The 20,905-nt window shown below is 35.9% G+C and overlaps 1 protein-coding gene across 1 annotated transcript in view; it reads left to right on the top strand.

The window, feature by feature from the left end:
* Positions 1–20,905, top strand: part of DIAPH2 (diaphanous related formin 2) — a 209,323-nt gene that overhangs the window by 52,283 nt on the left and 136,135 nt on the right. The gene's annotated exons all lie outside the window — the stretch shown is intronic.

Raw genomic sequence — 20,905 nt, 5'->3', positions numbered from 1 at the left:
TCTTTCAATATACTAATTAAATTAGTATTTAAATTTGTGTTGTATAATCTACGAAGCACCCCTCCTCCCTCCCACCCTCTCAAGGTCATATCCAGTTAAACTGCATTGTTACTGTCATTAGTGAATGATCTAAGTTACTTTTCAAAGGGTTGAATGTCTGAGTGCACAGTCTTTAAGCTGTTTGCGTATAGCATAGGCAACTGGCAGATAGTCACACTGGTTTTTGTTGGAACAGTGTGAAATGGGTCTGCTTGACTACTGTAGGTAACAATACAGTGAAAGGAAAAACAATGCTGGAGCTTTCTGTCAAGTGTGACCGAGGTTGCTCAGTATGTCATGTAAATAGCTCTTCTGCTATTGGTTTTAGATGAGAAAAATCATTAATTTCTCGAACACTTAATTCCTTCAGTAGGAGATATGATAATATTTATATCTTGCATGGGAATGCAGTTACTAACAACTTAATATCAGTTATGATTTTCATGCTTTAATACCATCCTCAGCTCTTCATGGCTCTCAGATGGTCTTCGAGTACTTCTGAAGCTGCACACAGCCTCTTCAGGTCTTTGCGTTATTATCCATGGGTAATGGTCAATTGATCAGCATCTCATATGTGGCCCTGTACTGCTAATTTGTTTCAGACACTGAAAAGAAGCAAGTACTGCTGAAGTACGGTTCAATAATAACTTACTCAGGAGCTAATGAGTCCAAGAAATGGTAGATACTGAAAGAAAGAATTCCTGATCTAGCTACCGATCTTTTTGTCCATCAGCCACTTAGAATCTGATATACCTTAGGGATGGGTGGTTCTTGAAGTGGATAGAATCAGATATATCAAGTGTTTATAGGCCAAATCTGAATAAGCAAACACACAGTTAGGATTCTGAAGCGAATATATGTACTGTTGTTGTTGTGGTGGTGGTGTTGTTTTGTTTGCTTTTGTTTTTTTTCTTTTTCCTTTTTTTGACTTTCAGAATTAACAACTCAGGTGATGCTTTGTATTTTAACCTAAGGAGTCTTCTGTTTTAATTTGAACTATCAGAATGCTCTCACTTTTATCAATTTCTTGAGGATTCTGTTATTTCAAAATGAAGTTGTATTACACATAAGATTTGCGGTATCCTGGCTGTTGTCTGGATTTCAGTAACAAGAACTGCTGTTCATATTAATCCAGTGTCTGAAAAGCTAACTCGAGTTAAGGAAGGTCTCTCAGACGACCATAACATCGCTGAACCATTTCTTGAGTAGATTCCTCAATTGTTATTTCTGAATGTTTTGGGATATTTTTCTCTTTTGAAACTCCTTCAAAGAGTCATAGCTGAATTTTTCATAAGATAGATATGCAGTTCTTTCATTTCAAGCTGAACCACGGAATGTGAACCATTAGTATATTTCATTAAATTTTTCCCCACCCAATTCTCTAGCCTGTCAAGGTCTCTGGATGGCAGTACAGCCTCTGGTGTGTCAGCCACTCCTCCCAGCTTGGTGTCATCAGCAAACTTGCTGATAGTACACTCTATTCCCTCATCCAAATAATTGATGAATATATTGAATAATATCGGCCTCAGTACTGACCCCTGAGGCACTCCACTAGATACAGGCTTCCCATCAGTTACTAGTTTTCTTTTAACCTGGTTAATTATAAGAGAGAATCTGATATAATGCAGAATTTTGATCTGTGAATCATGCATTACTTAAAAGTGAAAGCAGTGATTTTGCTGCTGAAAACATGAATCATCCCTTTACAGCTTTTGAGTCATGACTTGAAAATTTCAGGCTCAGTAGTGTTTGGTTTGCAAAAATAATCTTAAAATGGGTTGATTTGTGTTTCGATATATAAATAGCAAAAGGAAGGGATTCTGTTGAGGTATTGTTAGCACAACCATATCTTCTTATTTTTAAAATGGTTAAATGTTACCTGCAAGCACCAATCTCTTCAGACAAGTTATTTTTAACAGGAGGATAACCTTTACATAGTAAAGTTTTTTTCCTCTTTAAAACTTGTGTGATCAGTTGTAAGCTTTTTGTGATCAGATAAATATTTTCTTAATTTAAAATTAAAAAATCCTTTCCAGTTTATGAACTATAAAGAAAATGTGAAATAATGAATAATCATCCTTAGCTGGAGTACATAGTATGAACCCTGCAGTGATTCTTATTAACTGAAGGGAGTAGATCCAATTGATCAGGTAAATGCGTCTTGTCTTTGAGTCTATTTTGTGATTCTAAGTCATTAAATTCTGTAAATACACAGTGAAATAATGAAATGTGATGACAACTAAGAATGCTTTCTTGTTGATGTCTTTAAATGGTCCCACTATCAAAATTCTAGAACTAAAAAAAGTTACAAGTGTTTGACTAAATACATAATATAAATTTTCTTGTGGGGGAAATATTGTAGTGCAGTGAAACAAAAATTTATGTTTAGTATAATAATCCAGTCTGGTTGTATATATCCGGAAGCTTGAGCTACTGCTTTTTGGTGGGATTGGGGTCTATAAGTTTGTATTTCTGTAGAATGTCTTTAGAAAAACCTCACCAACTAAAATAAAGTGTTTAAAATATTAGTATTCTTGCCAAGAACCTACTTAATAGCAAATCTGCCAAATCATTTAAGCAGGTCATGTTATGTTGTGCAGCTGGTACATTATTTTTTCCCAATTTTGCTTTTGTCCCTTAACTGACATCAAATCATACTTTTTGGCTACTGGCATAAGGGAAAAGAGTGTCATCAGCATCAGTGTGATGTCTGCAGTGCTTCATGGAATGTGATCTCAAAAACTCCCTATGGTGGTGTTTAATTTTTGAATATTAAATACATATATGATTGGTAAGCTGAAGTGTCTTCTAGCAGGTGAAAGGATGAAAATGTTAGGGCACTGTAGATAAGTTGTGATACATCATATGCTCACAACCTCAGATAACTTTGTTATAATGTGACAGTACTCAATGTGTCTGGCCTGCTGCTATCAAAATCACTTTTCACTGTTTGATTGATAGTCTAATTGCAAAACACTACAAAGCAAGTTAATGCCTTTTCCCTTAAGGATCATGTTAATTTCTGGCTCTTGTAATTTAGGTTGTGTATTTTGCCAGTCAAGAATGATAGTGGTGCTCTGAAGAAATTAATTATGTGTACAGTAGATCTGTAAAGGTAGTAATTAGTACATAATAGTTTGTAACTACTGGGATTGTTCCAGTACAGAATTCATTATCCATCTGACTTACCTCAAGGGAAAACTTCTCGATTGGGGTTCCTTTGCTTTTTTATGATTAGACTTTTAAAATACAATTCAGCAATCATTTTGATACGTTTTCAAAATTGAACTAAGGTTTTAATAGCCAAGTTGTATTTTTTATATTATGGGAGTTTGAGTGAGAAGGGATGAGAAAAAAACCCCACAAACATGCATGTGAAACATTATTGAATAAAACATGAACAAAATATTCAGGTTTATATTTTTCTATATATAATGCCATAATACATATGTAATATAAAATATATTATTTTAATACTGTGTTGTTTTACTAATTATGGTCTGAAAACTTAGGTGGTTATCCAATCCTGTCTCCATCTGAACAACTTTTAGGACTCATCTGTAGCTCAGTTTTAAAATGTTAGTAATCGTGAAAAATTAGTAAAAAGTTGATAGGATTAACTTGTTTTAACTTGTTGATGTTTTGGGTCAGTGCTAGGATTTCAGTATCTAAACTTGTTTTATTGATTGAGCAAGAAGAGAGTTGAAATGGGCAACTGAAAATAGTATGAAAGGTTGTTGGAAAAATTTAAGAAAGAACGTAACAGACATACTGAAAAAGCTGAACAACAGTCCAGGGAGACAACGTTGCTTCTGAGGAAGACACAACATATGACATGATGAGGTTAATAAAAAGATGATGTTTAAATAAATTGAACTACAGTGATGATATTAATATCCTCTTTTGTCAACAATAATACTTATTTGAAGATGATAGTTTCTCTTTTAGGCTATAAAGGTTAGACTATAAACTGTTCTACTTGTGCAGAACTGTAAGCAGATAACAATGCTTATCTAAATAAGTGTATTGTAAACATTCTAAGGTAAATGTTATTTTTAAATTTGTTGGAAGTAGTGAGAGGACTGGCTCTAAAAATAGAAAAAGGTGGAATACTGGCTGTTACTGTACATAAGTGGTGTGATAGATGTACACAGGTGTTGCACTCAATATTTTAATGTACAGCCTTTATATGGAGACTTTAACACTTATTTGTACTGTGTTAAAGTGTTAAGTCTAATCAAAATACAAGAAACACTTACTATGCCAGTTACATTGATAGCAGCACTCAAATATAACCTCCTTTTCATCGACTCCTTCTTTTTTTGATCTTATACTCACCCATCTTATGTGCCCCTGAAGAGTGAAGGTCAAATGGTGTCATAACAAGTCATCAGCATCTCGAGTTCTTCACCACAAGGTGTATGATTTTACAGTGGAGACTTCTTCCTCTTTTTAAGGCTGCTTGGGGTTGTTTTACCTTCCTGGTAAAATACTGTTTAAAGGATACTGACAATTTTCTTTCTGTAAGTGGATCAGATCTTCAGTAGGTTCTTCTGTTTGCATTTGTTGATTGGGGTGTCTTATCAAGACTTCCTTCAGCTCTGGTGAAATTTCTGTACTTTATTCTTCATTGCCCTAAAGTGCTTGGATGACTACATTCTAATTAAAATGAATTATTAAAACTTGAGCTGCGGTAGTCTTTTGATTGCCTCCTGCTTTCTGTGGACACCTGTCATTTGAGGTCTAAATGTCAGCTTCCTTGGAGTAGTGAATTAAAGGCCAGAATGTAGGTGGGCTGCTATTCCCACCCACGTTAGCTTTTATTTTCCCTTGCGTGCAGCATCTACAAGAACACCTTATTATACCTTAAATTTATTTTTTCATTGTTAAGAAAACGTGCCAGAAAAATTAAACATCTACTTTATTATTTGAAATTCTTTTCCTTTCCCAAAAAGTTTAGAATACAGCAATATGAAAGACATAACAATCTAATTCTTTCATGTGTGTTGAACAAATCAGAGCATTTGAACTGGGAACATACAATGATATATTTTTATCAGGCTTTAATGAAAACTACCCTTCTTGTTTGAAACATTTTGATCCTATTGACAGGTTAATTCTATAATATCCATTTGCAAGTAGATAGTATAGTCTTGTTAACATCATACAGAACATGTTCATGTTATGCTCACATGTGAAATATCCATGTGCCATCTTCTGTGGGTTTTCTTTAAGGCTCTTTGGTGCTCCTTGTTGACCCATTGGACGTTCACAGTAGTTTGTGTCTTTCGAACCTTGTTGTGCCTTCTAATTTCAATTGTGCAAGATACCTTTACATGAGGATGCAATTCAGACCTGCCTTACCAAACCACCTGGTTGGAAATGGCATTTAAAGCTGTCTTTTGTGTTCTACATCTGATATAAAGCAGGCTGATTTTTGATCTCCTGAAGAAAATAGCGTGTAATTTTTTTTCTTGTGTTTAACCACCCATTCTTAAAAGATAGTGTGCTATTTTGCAGTGTTTTTAAAAATTTCTAGGGTAACTTATACACCTTCTATTTACACCTCTGCTGGATATTGATGAGAGGGAGGAAGAAATCAAGATAGGCTAGTTTCAGTGTATCCTATTTCCCCGCAAATTAGACAGGGTCTTATATTATTTTTTGCTCCAGAAGATGCATTACGGCTTATTTTCAGGAAATGTCTTATTTTTCAATGAACAACAATCAACATTTATTCTTGAAAAAAAAAAAATAATCAACATTTATTCAAATATAATCATGTCATCACATTCTGGAACATCATCATAACTCTCCAGACCCTGAATTCCATAATGAATTTCCTGTGATTCTATTTCCTTTAGAACCATTGGCCCAAATTCCTCTTGCCCGTATAGCCTGCTTGTAGCGCATGGCAACGCAACTGTCAGTTTTCTTGTCAGGTGTCTGCTTTTCTTGGTGGAGGGTCTGTCCATCCTGCTGCATTCTATTGACAGTTAATTTTAGTTTTTTAAATGTATAGCTGCCTGGACGCTATTTAAATTGACTTTTTAAATAAACTGTAACTAGGGCTTATTTTTGGAGTAGTGTTCATATTTTGAGCATCCTCAAAAACCCTGAAAAAAATCATGCTGGGCCATATCAAGGATAAGAGGGTCATTAGGGGCAGTCAACATGGCTTCACCAAGGGGAAGTCATGTTTGACTAACCTCATCACCTTTTATGAGGACATAACGAGGTAGATGGATGACGGCAGGGCAGTGGATGTGGTCTACCTTGACTTGAGTAAGGCATTTGACAGAATCTCCCACAGCATCCTTACAGCTAAACTGAGGGAGCGCGGTTTGGACAATTGGGTAGAGTGGTGGACTGCGAAACGGCTGAAGGAAAGAAACCAGAGAGTCATGGTCAATGGGGCAGAGTCCAGTTGGAGGCCTGTATCTAGTGCAGTGCCTCAGGGGTCAGTACTGAGGCCAGTATTATTCAATATATTCATCAGTGATTTGGATGAGGGAATAGAGTGACTGTCAGCGAGCTTGCTGATGACACCAAGCTGGGAGGAGTGGCTGACACGCCAGAGGCTGTGCTGCCATCCAGGGACCTGGACAGGCTGGAGAGTTGGGCGGGGAAAAAAATTAATGAAACATAACAAGGGAAAGTGTAGAGTATTGTATCTGGGTAGAAACAACCCTGGGTTCCAGTATAAGTTAGGAAATGACCTATTAGAGAGCAGCATGGGGGAAAGGGACTTGGGGGTCCTGGTGGACAGCAGTATGACCATGAGCCAGCACTGGGCCCTTGTGGCCAGGAAGGCCAATGGCATCCTGGGGTGTATTAGCAGGGGAGTGGTTAGTAGGTTGAGAGAGGTTCTCCTGCCCCTCTACTCCACCCTGGTGAGACCACATCTGGAATATTGTGTCTGATTCTGGGCCCCTCAGTTCAAGAAGGACAGGGAACTGCTGGAGAGAGTCCAGCACAGGGCAATAAAGACGATTAAGGGATGCGGAGCATCTTCCTTATGAGGAAAGGCTGAGGGAGCTGGGGCTCTTGAGCTTGGAGAAGAGGAGACTGAGGGGTGACCTTATTAACATTTACAAATATATAAAGGGTGAGTGTCAGGAGGATGGAGCCAGGCTCTTCTCAGTGACAACCAATGATAGGACAAGGGGTTCAAACTGCAACACAAGAGGTTGCACTTAAATTTGAGAAGAAACTTCTTCTCAGTGAGGGTAACAGACACTGGAACAGGCTGCCCAGGGGGGTTGTGGAGGCTCCTCCTCTGGAGACATTCAAAACCCACCTGGACACCTTCCTGTGTAACCTCATCTGGGTGTTCCTGCTCTGGCAGGGGGATTGGACTGGATGAGCTTTTGAGGTCCCTTGGTGAAATAGGGTGTGTCAGTTGATACTGTTGATTCAGTTGACTTTTTGTTCCTTCTCCTTGCCCCGCTTCTTCATAGGTATGTCTTTTTGACATAAATTTAATTATTTTTAACCTCCTGTGACCAGTTAGTCTGCTGAAGCAGTTAGTGTTCTTTCTTTGATCAGAATGAATGTTTTAGCTTCAAACATTCTCATTGTAGTAATTAGATTTGCATGCATTAGATGAACTTTTAAAGGTTTTATTCTGTTATCAAAGTGATGTAATATTTCAAGGTTGGTTCTACCTCTGCGCCGTGTTCCTCTGTCAATATTACAAAGCTTATATTCACTGTTATTCTTGACTGACAAATGATGATATGAAATACGCATCATTCTTCATCAGCTCTTCCCTTTTTCTACATGTAATGAAACATTTTTAGTGGGGAGAAAAAGGATTTTTTTATATTACTTTTCAGCTATTTCTTTGTAAATAGATAAGTAGCGGCCACAGAATGAGGTTGGTGAAGGAAAGCTTTTTACATTCATTTACATTTGGTACTTAAAAGAAAAAGCAATCAGTATTTTGAAAAAATGGGCCTGAATTTGATATGCTAAGAAGCCCAGATCAAATTCATCAGAGAGCTTTAAACTTTTACAGGCTTTAAAGGGACTCAGTTTTGTCCCAACTTCTTGTAACACAGCTATATTTGTAGGTGTGAGATGGCAAATTTCAGGTTAATACAGGAATCTCTAGTATTAAGCACAGATATGCTGCACTAGCTTAACTGTGTGCATTGCTTTATGGAATAGAAAAAACCCACAAATTTATAATGTATTTGTTTCTGGATTGCAAACTGCAGGTGGCTCCCTTGGTCTTCTGATTAATTCAGCATGTGTATGTTTGTTGCCTTTCCCTCCTCACCCTCTCCTTTTTGCAAATATATTAATCCAAAGCAAAGGAAGAACCTGCTTTGCAGTGTAGGAATAACCAAATGTTTGTGTGTCTTACAGGATTTTCATTTAGTTAGATTGTATTCTTAGGTAATCGGTCTTCATATCTCAGTTTCATATAGGAGTGAAGTAGGATTTTTTTTTTTCTTCTTTCAGTGTATTTGAAATTGTTGTTCTTTTTCAATGACAGAATAAACTCAAGTACCATAAAGAAGAAAGAGTGCATTATTAGTTTGTCATTTTTCATTGTTCCCTTCCCTTCTCAACTGGATTTATTCAGGAGATAAACTGTCAAACTCAGGGATGGAAAAGGCTTTACATTGTTTAAGTAAACTGATCCCTGAAATTACCACCACCAGCATAGATTTAGATATGTGTATGTCTATATTTGTATTTTTATATATCTAGATTTTTTTTCAATTATTAAATGAGCTTAGAATTACTTAACAATCACAGTAAACGCTTAAGCATATATTTCTTGATTGAGGAAAAAAAAATTGTATATAATTACTAAGGAAACAAAAGCTTTTCTGCCCAGAAGTGTCAGGGGCAATTTGTACCAGATAATGATACCCAGTCTTGCCATGTTTAAAGTATCAAGAGAAAAAAAGAAGCGGGGACAAAAGGCACATGCGTTCTTTGTATTAAGTTTTGCATCAGTTACGGAGGCTTCACTGTAGAAGTTGACTCCTTAATTATTGTGCTTTATAAATAAACTTTCAATACTTACATAGGGAAGCACAGTTTCCAAACTGACCTTAGGAATGATGCCTGTAGTTTTGCTGCAGCTGGGCTATTGTTCAAGGAGAATCACAAATGAGGCCTCCCAAGAATTACTTGTGTCTATGTTCCTGTATAAATTTTTTCGTATGAGGAAGCTGCTGTGCAAATGGTAGCGGTTCGATAGCACCTGCTCCTCTTGAAGGGAGCATGTGTCTTTTATTTCAAAAGCATCAGTACCCATTTCATTCATTATAGTACAAAAGAACTAAAATGAGAATAGGGAAGGGACCTAAACAAACAAAGCTTCCAATTAGGAGGCAATGTTTGTAAATTTTAGTTCTTCATATTTTGTTTCAAATAGTATTTTAGCACACTTACCTTCCAATAAGTTAAATGATTCCTTTTCTATGTGGAAGGTAATTCGTAGCAATGAGTCACAAAGAATATTTGTTTTTTGAAAAACCCCACTAAGTAAAATAGATGTACTGTTGATATGACCTATTAACAATTACATTACTTACTTGCTAGAAATGCATCAGAAGCTGAATATTCACCCTCAAATTTGTATTTAAAAACCATTGTAACAAAAAAGGCTTTTACTCGGTTTTCTGTAGAGTGCCTGACGGTTCTGTGTTGATTGTATTTAGCACTAACTCTGTGTGATAGAACAACATGTTATATGATGAAATGTCCAGATAAACATTGTTGTAAATATTACTGAAAACAAATGAAGGCTTTCTTTTCATGAATGACTGCTGATGTTTTGACTACAAATTTTCTCTGTGGTGGACTAATGTGAGGGAACACTGACATTTTGTGAAAACTTTCCTTTGAAACATGCAGGAAGTTTGAGATATATAATTTCCCCCTGCTCCAGCTTGGGACTGTATAGTTGTTTTCATTGTGCTTTCAGAATGACCATGCCATAGGGTTGAACAGATGCAGGAATTTTACTGGAGATCTTAGGCTGTAGTACACTCTAATTATGTCTCTTTTAAGACACTGGTTATGTAAGCTTTGTGGTATATTCATAAGGGAAATTTAATGAGGGGCAGGTTAGATAGATACATTTTTCCTAGAGCTAGTTGTTATTCCTGGAGCTTCCTTTCTTTACATGTGTGATAGTTAAAGTCAGTATTTTTTCAGAGCATTGGTGTTGTATCAGGAGGGTTCAGATTGAGTAGTTTGGATATCACCTTGGTTTGCATTACTTAAAGAAGTGTAATAATTCCAGTTTCAGAAAAGCAAATACAGGTAGTCTGGGCGTGAATTAAATCATATTCAGATTAAGAGATGGATGGGAAATAGGTTAAGGTCTGGGATATTTGAAAGTTGCTAGCTTTATTCATTGATTGCTTTGAGCTATACAATAATGTATTCTGCAAAATTCCTATAGAAATTAAGTTCATTTTCAAAATCAGAGTATCTATTGTGAATCCAGGTCAAATGCTCTAATGTGGAGGTCATTCCTTCACTTTTAGTTTAATTAGCACTGCTTAACCCTTTTGAAATGTCACTAGGGCAAGTTAGGCTTCCTCACTGGAGACTTGAGGAGCAAGGACACAAAATAAGAAACCCTTGTAGTTACTATTGACTATATTACTTCTACAGATACAGGCTGATTATCTGCCTTGATGATAAAGACAAGAGAAGGGGAGGTAAACTCCCAAAGGCATGTGTTGGTTTTTTACCTATATTTGCTGTCTCGAAGGTCCCCATTAGGAAGGAGTAAGGATCACTACTTGTCACACGCAGAAAAGTGTATGTTACCCACATACATATATTCAACAAATTTGGTCTTCCAGCCTACTGTGTGAATAAATTAATGTACCATAAAGAAGAAAGAGTTACTAGTTTGCCATTTTTCATCGTTCCTTTCCCTTCTCAACTGGATTTATCTGAGAAATAAACTCTCAAACTCAGAGATGGAAAAAGCTTTGCATTATTTAAGTAAACTGATCCCTGAAATTCCTATGTGATAACTGGTAGTAGTTAGGACACTCTGTACCCATGATATACCTTGTTTTTGTAAGGGAGACAGAGCTTTTGTTTGTAGCAGCTTTATAAAATCCAGCAGAGGAAGAAAGGCAGTTTTGTATTCCGAAATGTCTGTTTCAGTCGCAGTGATGCAGTGCTCAGATAAACTATAGCACCTTTAATGAGCAGCTGAGGACAGAGACACATGTACTAGGCACACCAGGGAAAGAGGTTGTGTACAAAGTCTAATTAGCATGAAATATGAATACATTCATGAAGTAGTCTTGATCTATAATGCTCTTACAGAGAGTATTTTTTTGCTATAAATTCAACAAAAAAGAAATTCGGAAGTAGAACTCAAAAAAATAAGCGAGTTTTGTTTGTTTAAAAACAAACAAAAATCTGTATTCCTGGAAGAAAACACATTCTGTATGAATAGGTAAAAAGATTAGACTGAAAAGAATGTTTTCTGTAATGTCAAAACAGACCAAAAAACCCTTCAAAAGATATTCTTTCAAGCATTCTTTTTGTTTTTTCTTTCCAACTTCATTTTTTTGCAAGGGATTTTAAGTTAGATAGTAGGAAAATCTATTTAATTTAATCTGGCTTCACAGAACATGATTAAATAGCCCATTCCATGGATTTTACAGTGCTTTTTTATTAAATGAACTATTAAGATTACCTGTTGTGGAATTTTTCCTAAATTGTGTGTTACCTTTCATGAGTAAGAAATGTACATAAATGTACATAAAATACACAGATAATGAGCTGGAGGTCAATCACTTGTCTTTTTGAGGTGTGTGTTCTATAATTCTATGCATGGTGGTTTTGAACAAATGTCTTTTGCCTCCTGGTGTTTTATTTGTAGCTGTGTTTCTTCAAGAATTTCTCAATATTTGTCAAGAAAGCTTCTTATCTAACTGCTTTTAGAAAACTGAACGTTGTAATGCAGGTTCTTCAGCTAAAGTCCAACAGTTGGCTGTGAATTTGTGACCCAAGTGAAGGTTAGAGGGGAAATTAAAAAGAAGCTCAGTCTGGAGGAAAAGGTGGAAAACAGATCATGAAAGTTTGTACTGGCTCTTAAATATACGATGCACCTGTGTTGTAATATCCTGAAAACTTCCAGCAGAGTTCCAGGAATAACAGTGTATTTGTTTAAATAAATAAAAACCCACTGTAAACAAAGTTGTAGTTATAAGCAAAATTTATGGCCTTACTTGTAAAATAATTCTTTGCAGTCTGTATTAAAGAGATCTCCCCTCTGTCTTTCAGCAGCACTGTGGCTGGTACATACTACATTGCTTCCTAAATATACTTTCTCTCACATTTTTCTTCTATGAAATACAATGTGAGTTTTTTTCCTGTAAAAAATACTGACGGAATGTGGTGTGATTCGTGGCCTACTTCCAGTTATGTATTGTGCTGATCCGCAATGATGTATTTACAAAAAATGCTCCCTTCCCCATGCCTGCTGTTTTGCTGTGCAAAACTGATTTTTCTTCCCATTTTTGCTGACCAAAAAAATATTCCTCATCTGCTTTTGAGATTGCAACTTCCATCCAACTTCCATTGATTGATAGTTGTTTCAACTCTAACGCTATTAAGAGGTGCTTTGAACAGAATATTTGCCATTGCAAGAATTTCTGCCATATATGCATAGACTGAGGGTAGGTCTGCTATTGAAGTGAATAAGGGTTCTTTGGAGAAAGATACATTAAAAAGCTACATAAAGGATTAAAAGTTAACAATCATGCTATTAAGTCTCTGAATTCATTGACAAATTGAAAATACTAGGTACATAGGCATTAGCACAGATAAGAAGCTGATAATTTTGTCGAGTTATTTAATTACCTGTTAATGATCTCTAAAGGATGTAAAGTTGAAATTACAAATTTGCATATTTTGTAACTGCTATGTGTCTTGTGCAGTTGTGGGCAACTGAAACTCCTCTGCAACTTCATTCTTTCAGATACTTTTTTTCTGTTCTGTAAGGTGGGAATATAATTATTTTAGAATACTAATATAGAATAATTTCCCAAGGTGAAGAGGCAGGGGAATAAGAAATTTATGGCTTAGAGGCTTTCTAAAAGTAAAATTCTGCATGGTAAACTGGATGATGTGGACCTGTCTGTAGGTTGCATATTCTAAATGGTGGTATGCATAGAATAAGCTTGGAGGTTTTCCTTTTGACACTTTTTGTTCTTGCATTTAAGACATTTGGATCATTAACACTGAGATGCTACCTTCTTAATTAATAATTTCAGCCAAATTTTGCTTATGTTGGTAATATAAAGCTAAGCAGAATGTAGATTACATGATTTTGGTAAAGGTGAGAGACTGGTAGCTGTGTGTTTCAGGACTATTTTTAGGCTGCTGCAGTGCAAGTGGCTTAATTTAGTATGCTGGTAGGTCCCCGAAGACTAATCCTGTAGTGTGGAAGTAATTTATCTTCTGCCTCTAGAAGGCAGATAATCATTGCATATGTATTCAGTGAGCACCTGGGTGTTTTCAAGACTCTTTGAGATATTTGGACCTCAAGAAAGCTTTTTCAAGGTAGATCTGTTAGAAATTAGTAATAAGATATATACAACCATACAGGCTTGTTGAGCCTTGTGTTTTATCTTCAGCAGGTGACCAAGAGCAGATGCTCAGGCAAAAGAGTAAATGTATATGAATTAATATGTATTAAATATCTGTGTTTTTATGTATGTAGAATAAACTGAATAGTGATACTTCCCAGGTCTCAACAGCTGGCCTTTTTTCTGAGCCAGAGGTCACATCTTGATGCGTAGTTAAGTCTTTAATGTGTTTTTTCTGTAGTGAACTTGTAATCTTTTAGCATTCATAACCTATGGCATTGGTCTTCTCTGTATTCCAAACAAATGTTTAGTTTTCCAGGGTTTTAGTAGTGCTGCTTGCTAGTCTTTCAGGTTTCATGAATTACTAATTTATATTTACTTTCTCTGTGTTTTCAAAGACCACAGAGGAGAAGACCAAAATTGTACATGATACACACAAGGCAAACAGTAGTACATCATTGAATGATGGCCAGTATCTGATAAGTATCAGTGGATCCACCCCAGTTATTGGGAAGGGAGCCTCATGTTTTTTGTTATCTTAGTATGGAATCATCAAATCTCTCAATTACTGTTTGTTTTTCAGACAATTACATTAGTATGCCAGGAGTGTTTCAATGTCACAGTGTATTGAAACTCTATGGGAATGACCTTAGTTCGAATGATCGTGAGTCAGAATGATGGTAATGTGGGAAGATGCAGTATGTCCTCCCGGTGACACTGTGCTGTGGCAGTTCTGCCCCAAACAAGTCACTGTCCTCTGATGTGTCTGGGTAAAACCCTAAGTCATTTTAATCTAAAGATTGCAATAGCTTGTGTTCTTCTCACTGAAACGTACCAAAAATATTTGTGCCCACGTATGATTAGGTTGAAAGGCATGCTTGCTGTAAATTACATGCAAATAATTGACCACAGGCACACAATTTCAAACATTTACTTATGGAAGACTGATTTTTCAACATTTTATAAATAAGGTTAAAAGGTTCTATTTGTATTTATCAACTGTCAAAGCTGTGATTACCAGTCAACTTCACAGGGCACTGCTTACTGGTTATAGAAATTAATGGAATCTGTTAAGAGAGAAAATTTCCTAATTATTTTTAATAATATCCTTTTCTCCTGTGAAGTTATGCTTTGGACCTGATACTTATGAAAGCATCCCTTTGAGTTCTGTGGGCTCAATAAAACAATACAAGATAATTACCAGTATTTTTTTAAACTCTAGTAGGAGAATAGAATTCTTTTTACTAAACATTAAGTCACATTTATTAAGTGCTAAGTCAATGGAGATATAACATGGTGTATTTCACTGTGTAGGTCACAGTGTATAACCAGGGTGTACACACTTCAAAAAACTACAGTAGATCTTGAACATGCAAAACAAACTGAGGGTTTGGGGATGTAGATATATACAAGTGAAACAATGTTTCATGAATGTTTGTTTAAAAACTTGAGGACAGAGAAATATTCAAAAGGGAAAGTATACCAGAATATACATTTGGAAATGTGTATTTTACTTAGTGCTTAAATATTTAGTCAGAAGCTTTGTATGTGAAATATCACCCGGAAAGAGGAAAAGAAATCAATTTAACTCTTTATTTTACTCAAATTTTAGTCTATTCCGTTAAGACCACTATCTATTTAACATGAGTGTATAAAGGGATTTTTGAATCTTGGGATCTTTTTTTTTAGATTCATTATTTCCAAAATTCTTTAGAAAATGTACTTCCCGTGAGGACCTTTATGGGGAAAGATGTGCCTTTTACAAGCCTAATCAAGAGAAACAGCAGCCGAACTATTCATTTAAAAGATTTTTATTTACTAGACATGTCATATTAATAACAGAAAATGAGTTTATTAAAATCTTTATAAAATATGATAGCAGGGTTTTTACATTTTATTTTACTTTTTTTTTTTTTTTGTCTGAGTCGTGCTTTTCTTTTACTTTCAAAAGGTGTATGGATAACAGACGTACCAGTTAGCTATAATTATTTTCTAGATTCTATCTTATTTCACAGTTTTGAGGTGGTGATGACCTGATATCAGACAAAAAAAGTGTAACTGGGACATGCGACTCTAAATTAGAAGTACTATTATAGGCAGCATTTTACTTTTATGGGCAAATGTCTTCTCTGACCCATATAAAAATTTACTCTATTACTTTTAAAATACATTGACTGATCTCTTTAGTCACTAGTCAAGCACTAATATATAGGCAGCAAAGACATGGAATGTCTCAATGACCAGGAAAACCCACCAAGGATAAGCATCTCTTTGGAGCAACTGCTGGCATGTTCTCCTGAAATGTTGCAGATATCGGAGCAGAGGCAAATGGAGAAATGGGGTGGACTGTCCTCAGGCTTTCTTCTCTATAAATATTCATGGAGGGAATGTGGGAGAGGAGTTCACGGAAAAGGCCGCCAGCTTTTATTCCGGCTTCTTACAGCACATCACACAACACAGTTAAGTAGGCCCATTGAGGATGTTTTCAGTTGAATCACTGTTTGCCTGCTGTTGTTTGATTTCTAATGTTCAGGAGGAGTACTTGGATATATTTCTGTGATCATTTGTATGTGATAAATAGTTAATACTTACTTACTGTCTTTTCAGCAAAACCAACGTCTTTTGCATTGACCTTTAGCAGCATAAATAGAAGGGGTTGAAATCAGTTGTCTGATTTATTTTATTTTATTTTATTTTATTTTATTTTATTTTATTTTATTTTATTTTATTTTATTTTATTTTATTTTATTTTATTTTATTTTATTTTATTTTATTTTATTTTATTTTATTTTATTTTTAAATAAATTATTTGTGGACCAGATATCTATTTGATTTCAAGCTGTTGATAGAAAGCTGAAAAAAGCTGCATTATGGAGTGGTTAATTAACTATACCTGTACAACTTCATTGCACAAGTTCCTGATGCAGATTTTCAAATTGCACTTGAAAATTAAATCACATTAATTACAACCATATTAGGGCAATTTCAATAGAACAAAAAATATTTGATATAGTCATTAAATGTGGTGGTCAAATATAATAATAATCAATTCTATTACAAGAACAAATAATAGGAATATAGATCCCCTGCTATGTTTGATGGAACTAATTTGTAAAACTAAGTCATGATTTTTTTTTTTTTTTTTCTACCACAGAGCATAATCTGTTGGGTTGATGTCACTTCCTGCAGCTTGATTACATTAATTAGGCAAAAAAGTATGAGATTGCAAGAGGTTCCATCTTTTTTTCCTTGTGAGTTGTGTGGGTTGGTTTTTTTTTGTTTGTTTTTTGTTTTTTTTTTTTTTTTTGTAATTTATTTATTTTTAAGAGCTCAAACGAAGATCCACTTTTAGATCAGTTGCTTGTTTTCTTTGTATTTTTTTTCCTAAAATGCTGTACCAGGTATTTAGCTGTTCTGATTGCAGAAAGGACAGAGTGACTGCAGGAGTGCTTAATTAATTTTACTTCAGGAATTGATAACTGAGTGATTTTTGTTTTTAGGTGAACAGAAAAATGCCAGGTGGCATTGGGAGTAAACATGAGATCACACTTCTGCTGACTGACTTGACAAGAGGGCATGGCTAGCATCTGTTAAAACTCTTGCATTTATCTCTAGATAGCTGGGGAAATGGTTTGCTATTTGTCAAAGTTTAAGATCAAATGACAGTGTGGAGACTATAAATGAATTTGGATACCAAACCACTTTAATCTCAGTTTATGGAGTTCATGACATGCATGCATGCAATCATGTCATGCAATCATGACATCTGTGTTTTGCAGGAGAGATTATGTGGTCCAGGAGAGGATTTGTGGCTTCAGCTGTGCAAACCGTGGCATCTCCCAGAATATTTCCCCTGGGATCCATTGAATATTCTCTGGATTCATTGGTTATGCGATCGGATGGAGAAAACCTCCTTGGTCACTGGTCCGCTTAGCTTGCACCGTTGTTTACTGACTCGTTGCTGTTGTCAGGGCTCTGCTCGTTCAGGGCGCTCCTGGACACATTTGCACTTCTTGCTGATCAACAGGTTATTGGCGTAGTTTGGCTTGAGCATGCAAAACTTCCAGAGTTCATTCTGCTGTCTGAACAGGAGGTTGGTCGTATTTAATCTGTTTACTGAAACAAGTGGTTGGTGGAAGCTCACAGGCTTGTGTGAAGACCTATGCTAACTAAACCTCACTTGTGTGAACTGCTGCACTCTTTCATTTGAGTGTGGAAAGTCTGTTGTTAGACAAATGGCAAGACTCAGCATTGGTATGTTGGTGAGGGAAGTGCAAATTTTGGACTACGTTCGACTTTCCTCCCTCTCCCCCTTTCTTTGACTTTTATTTCCATTCCTGGGTGCCCCTACAAGTAACACAGGAAATCATCAGTAGCTTCCCAATATTATCAATTTATCCGGGCTTAAAGAAGTTTTATTATGTTGCAGTAGAATTTACTTAATTTTTGTGCTACAAAATATGTTCTAATCTTTCAATGGCATTCCTAGCTCCTTATTTCAATTTTGTACCAAGTTGTATCACCTGAGGGTTTTCTTCAGTGAACTTCCTGTTGTAATTAATAGTTTCAGCTGTTCAAGCATACGCTTGTCTGTAAAATTTATGTCACTTTAAACTATACGTATGCTTTTTTTCTCCTATAGTCTTATAGCAGCCATATATCATCTCTTAGGTAAAGGGAATAATAAAGCAGTTAATTTATTTTGTATATTTTCTTTTGCTGCCACATACTAGTAAATGCAATTAGGAAGCCATTTGCTGGATGGAAGTAAGATGAAATTACTCATTCATTTCTTGTGACAATATAAGGGCATTTGTTCACTGTGGGTACAGACTTGATAGGAATCAGAGATTAAGGCTCGGGTTCAGATAGGCTGAAGTTCATTTAGGTTTCTTCTTTCTCCACACTGTAATTCAATGTACTCCTTTTTGTCTCCCTTTAATTTTCATGCTCACCATGTTCATGACTGACAGTTTTTACTGTTAATTCTTTATTAAAACTATTCACTGCTTATTTAAAAATAGAAAGGAGGTTAGTATGAACTGGTCATTTCAGCTGAGAGTAAAATGCTTTAACATCTCCAATAGCATTAAATGAAGTCGTGCATGTTTCTAAAGATTTGTTATGACATCTTTTAATGCCATTCAGTAGCTGAATTAATGAACAGGTGTGCTTAGTTTTTTTGCTACAGGAGTACAAAACTAAAGGTAGTAGAATTTTTTCTTAATTACATCTCTGAAGTATTCCACCATGTTTGTGTTTGTTCTTTGTCATAATTATCATTCCTCTTGTTTAAAGTATTGTAATCTTATAAAACGTTTTGTTTAGTGTTGCCATTTTTTCTATAACCTCTAGTTGTGATTCAAGCAGTGCACTTTCTGTGGGATTAGATTAGTTCCCAGCTGAAGGTATCACTAAAGGTACACACTTGAGCTGCACATGCGTTGCATGATGGAATATGAACAGAAAACAATCCCTTGCAGCATGTTGCATCAGCTTTTTTCCTCCAACAGTGATAAACAAATATGTTGTTACTAACAAAACAGAACTCTATTCTAAATTAAAAAAAAAAAAAGTAGGTTATGTAACAGTGGTGCTTAGATCTGTATTTTCTGGTTTTCAGAGACAGCTGCCTATGCTAAAACCCCCTTTTGCTTTATCATGTTGGCTCTCCTGTCTGCTTGAAATAGACAGTAAAGTAAACCCAGCCAGAACTTTCTATAAGTGTAATTGATGTGAGATGAATTGCATTAGTGAGTATTTTGTCATTTTCATGACAGTTGTGGGTTTTTTTAGAAAAAAAGCACCTGCCTTTTTTTTTTAATTTCTTCCCAACTGAATGGGGAAATAGTTTTAAACAATTAAGATTATATTTTCCTCAGTGTCTTCAAAACAAAAAATGCAAGCATGTATGTGTGCCTTGGTGTTTGTATATATATATGTACATATTCCAGGTTAGTCCAAATATTAATCTACAGAAATTTGTGTGAAAAGGGATTAAATTTCAAGAAAAAATGAGGTGTAGGGGATGTAAAAATGTTTTGTATTAACACAACAGAGTGCATGACGTTTGTCAGTAATCAGAGATGTGGTGATCTGAAACACGAGAGGACAACCTGACAGGCCCTTCTGAGTCTGAACTCCACCCTGCTGCTGTACACCTTTCTGGTGACAAAATACTCGGGCTTTTGGATTCTCTTACTGAGAACTTGTGAAGGAGATGTTTTGCAAAGAGTGTCTTGCTAGAGTACCAGACAAACTGAATCATTTATTGGAGGATTCTGCCATCATTCCAGGGCTGTTTAATGCAGTGGAAGACTGACATAAGCTTGATTAGTGAGTGTGTTCTGGGAAGTGAAACAGGTGAGCCGTGGATTTGGAAGGCTGAATTTAGATCAAGCCTTATTTAAGAAGGGAAAAAGCTGGTCATGTGTTCTGAAATGAGAGAGGCAAACTTTAGCAGGCTGCTCGGAGGCAGATGACAGGCTCAGCAGGAGTTGGGTGGGAGATGGACGCTGTGGAATAAAGCTTCAGACTTGGAGAGCTGACCCGTCTCTTTCAATGTCTGATTGCTTAACTGCATGTTGTGGTCAGAACGTGAGAAAATTTCCCCTCTGCTACAGCTTTTTGCCTAAAATGTGACCACATTTGTTATGGAAAACTGGGCATGACTGTTACTAGGTACAGTCTTCAAGACTTGTCAGTTTGAAAACAAGCTGATTTTGCATGAAGATGTAAGCCAGTGCCATTATCAGTGCTGTAGTGAATAATCACAGCATTAAAGTCCAAGGTCTGTATGATTAATACAGATGCTCTAGCTTCCAGATTAATTTTTCTTCTTGCTTTTTTTGAGCTGCCCTGTGTCAACTGCTAAAAAATCCTTTTTTCATCTTTTCCTCTGGTTCTGTGGCATCAAGCTGAAAAGCATGTCTGATCTTTGAACAGGCACTTGGGATGGGAGTACCTGGAAAGGGTTGAGAGGTTGGTCAGCAATAGTATGTTGATTCTGGAATCTATCAAACAGCTTTTATTTATTAAATTATTAAAAAAAAAAATCTGTAGTCCATGGTCCTGCCACAATTAAGTCAGTGTTAAAAAAGGCCCATGGGAGAAAGAGGTGGGGATGAGGGAACTATTTTGTACTAGCTTAGTTTGAAAATGCTCAAGGTAAACTAATTATTCAAGTGGTGTAAACCCAGTAGAATTATTTTATTCCAGGTATTTTTCTAATGGTAATGTCTATAAGGAGAAGAATAAAACTGTTTTCCTTGTTC

This window comes from Streptopelia decaocto, assembly GCF_964273445.1.
Source record: "Streptopelia decaocto genome assembly, chromosome: 10".
Classification (NCBI taxonomy): Eukaryota; Metazoa; Chordata; class Aves; order Columbiformes; family Columbidae; genus Streptopelia; species Streptopelia decaocto.
This window is presented reverse-complemented; position numbering and strand designations above follow the sequence as displayed.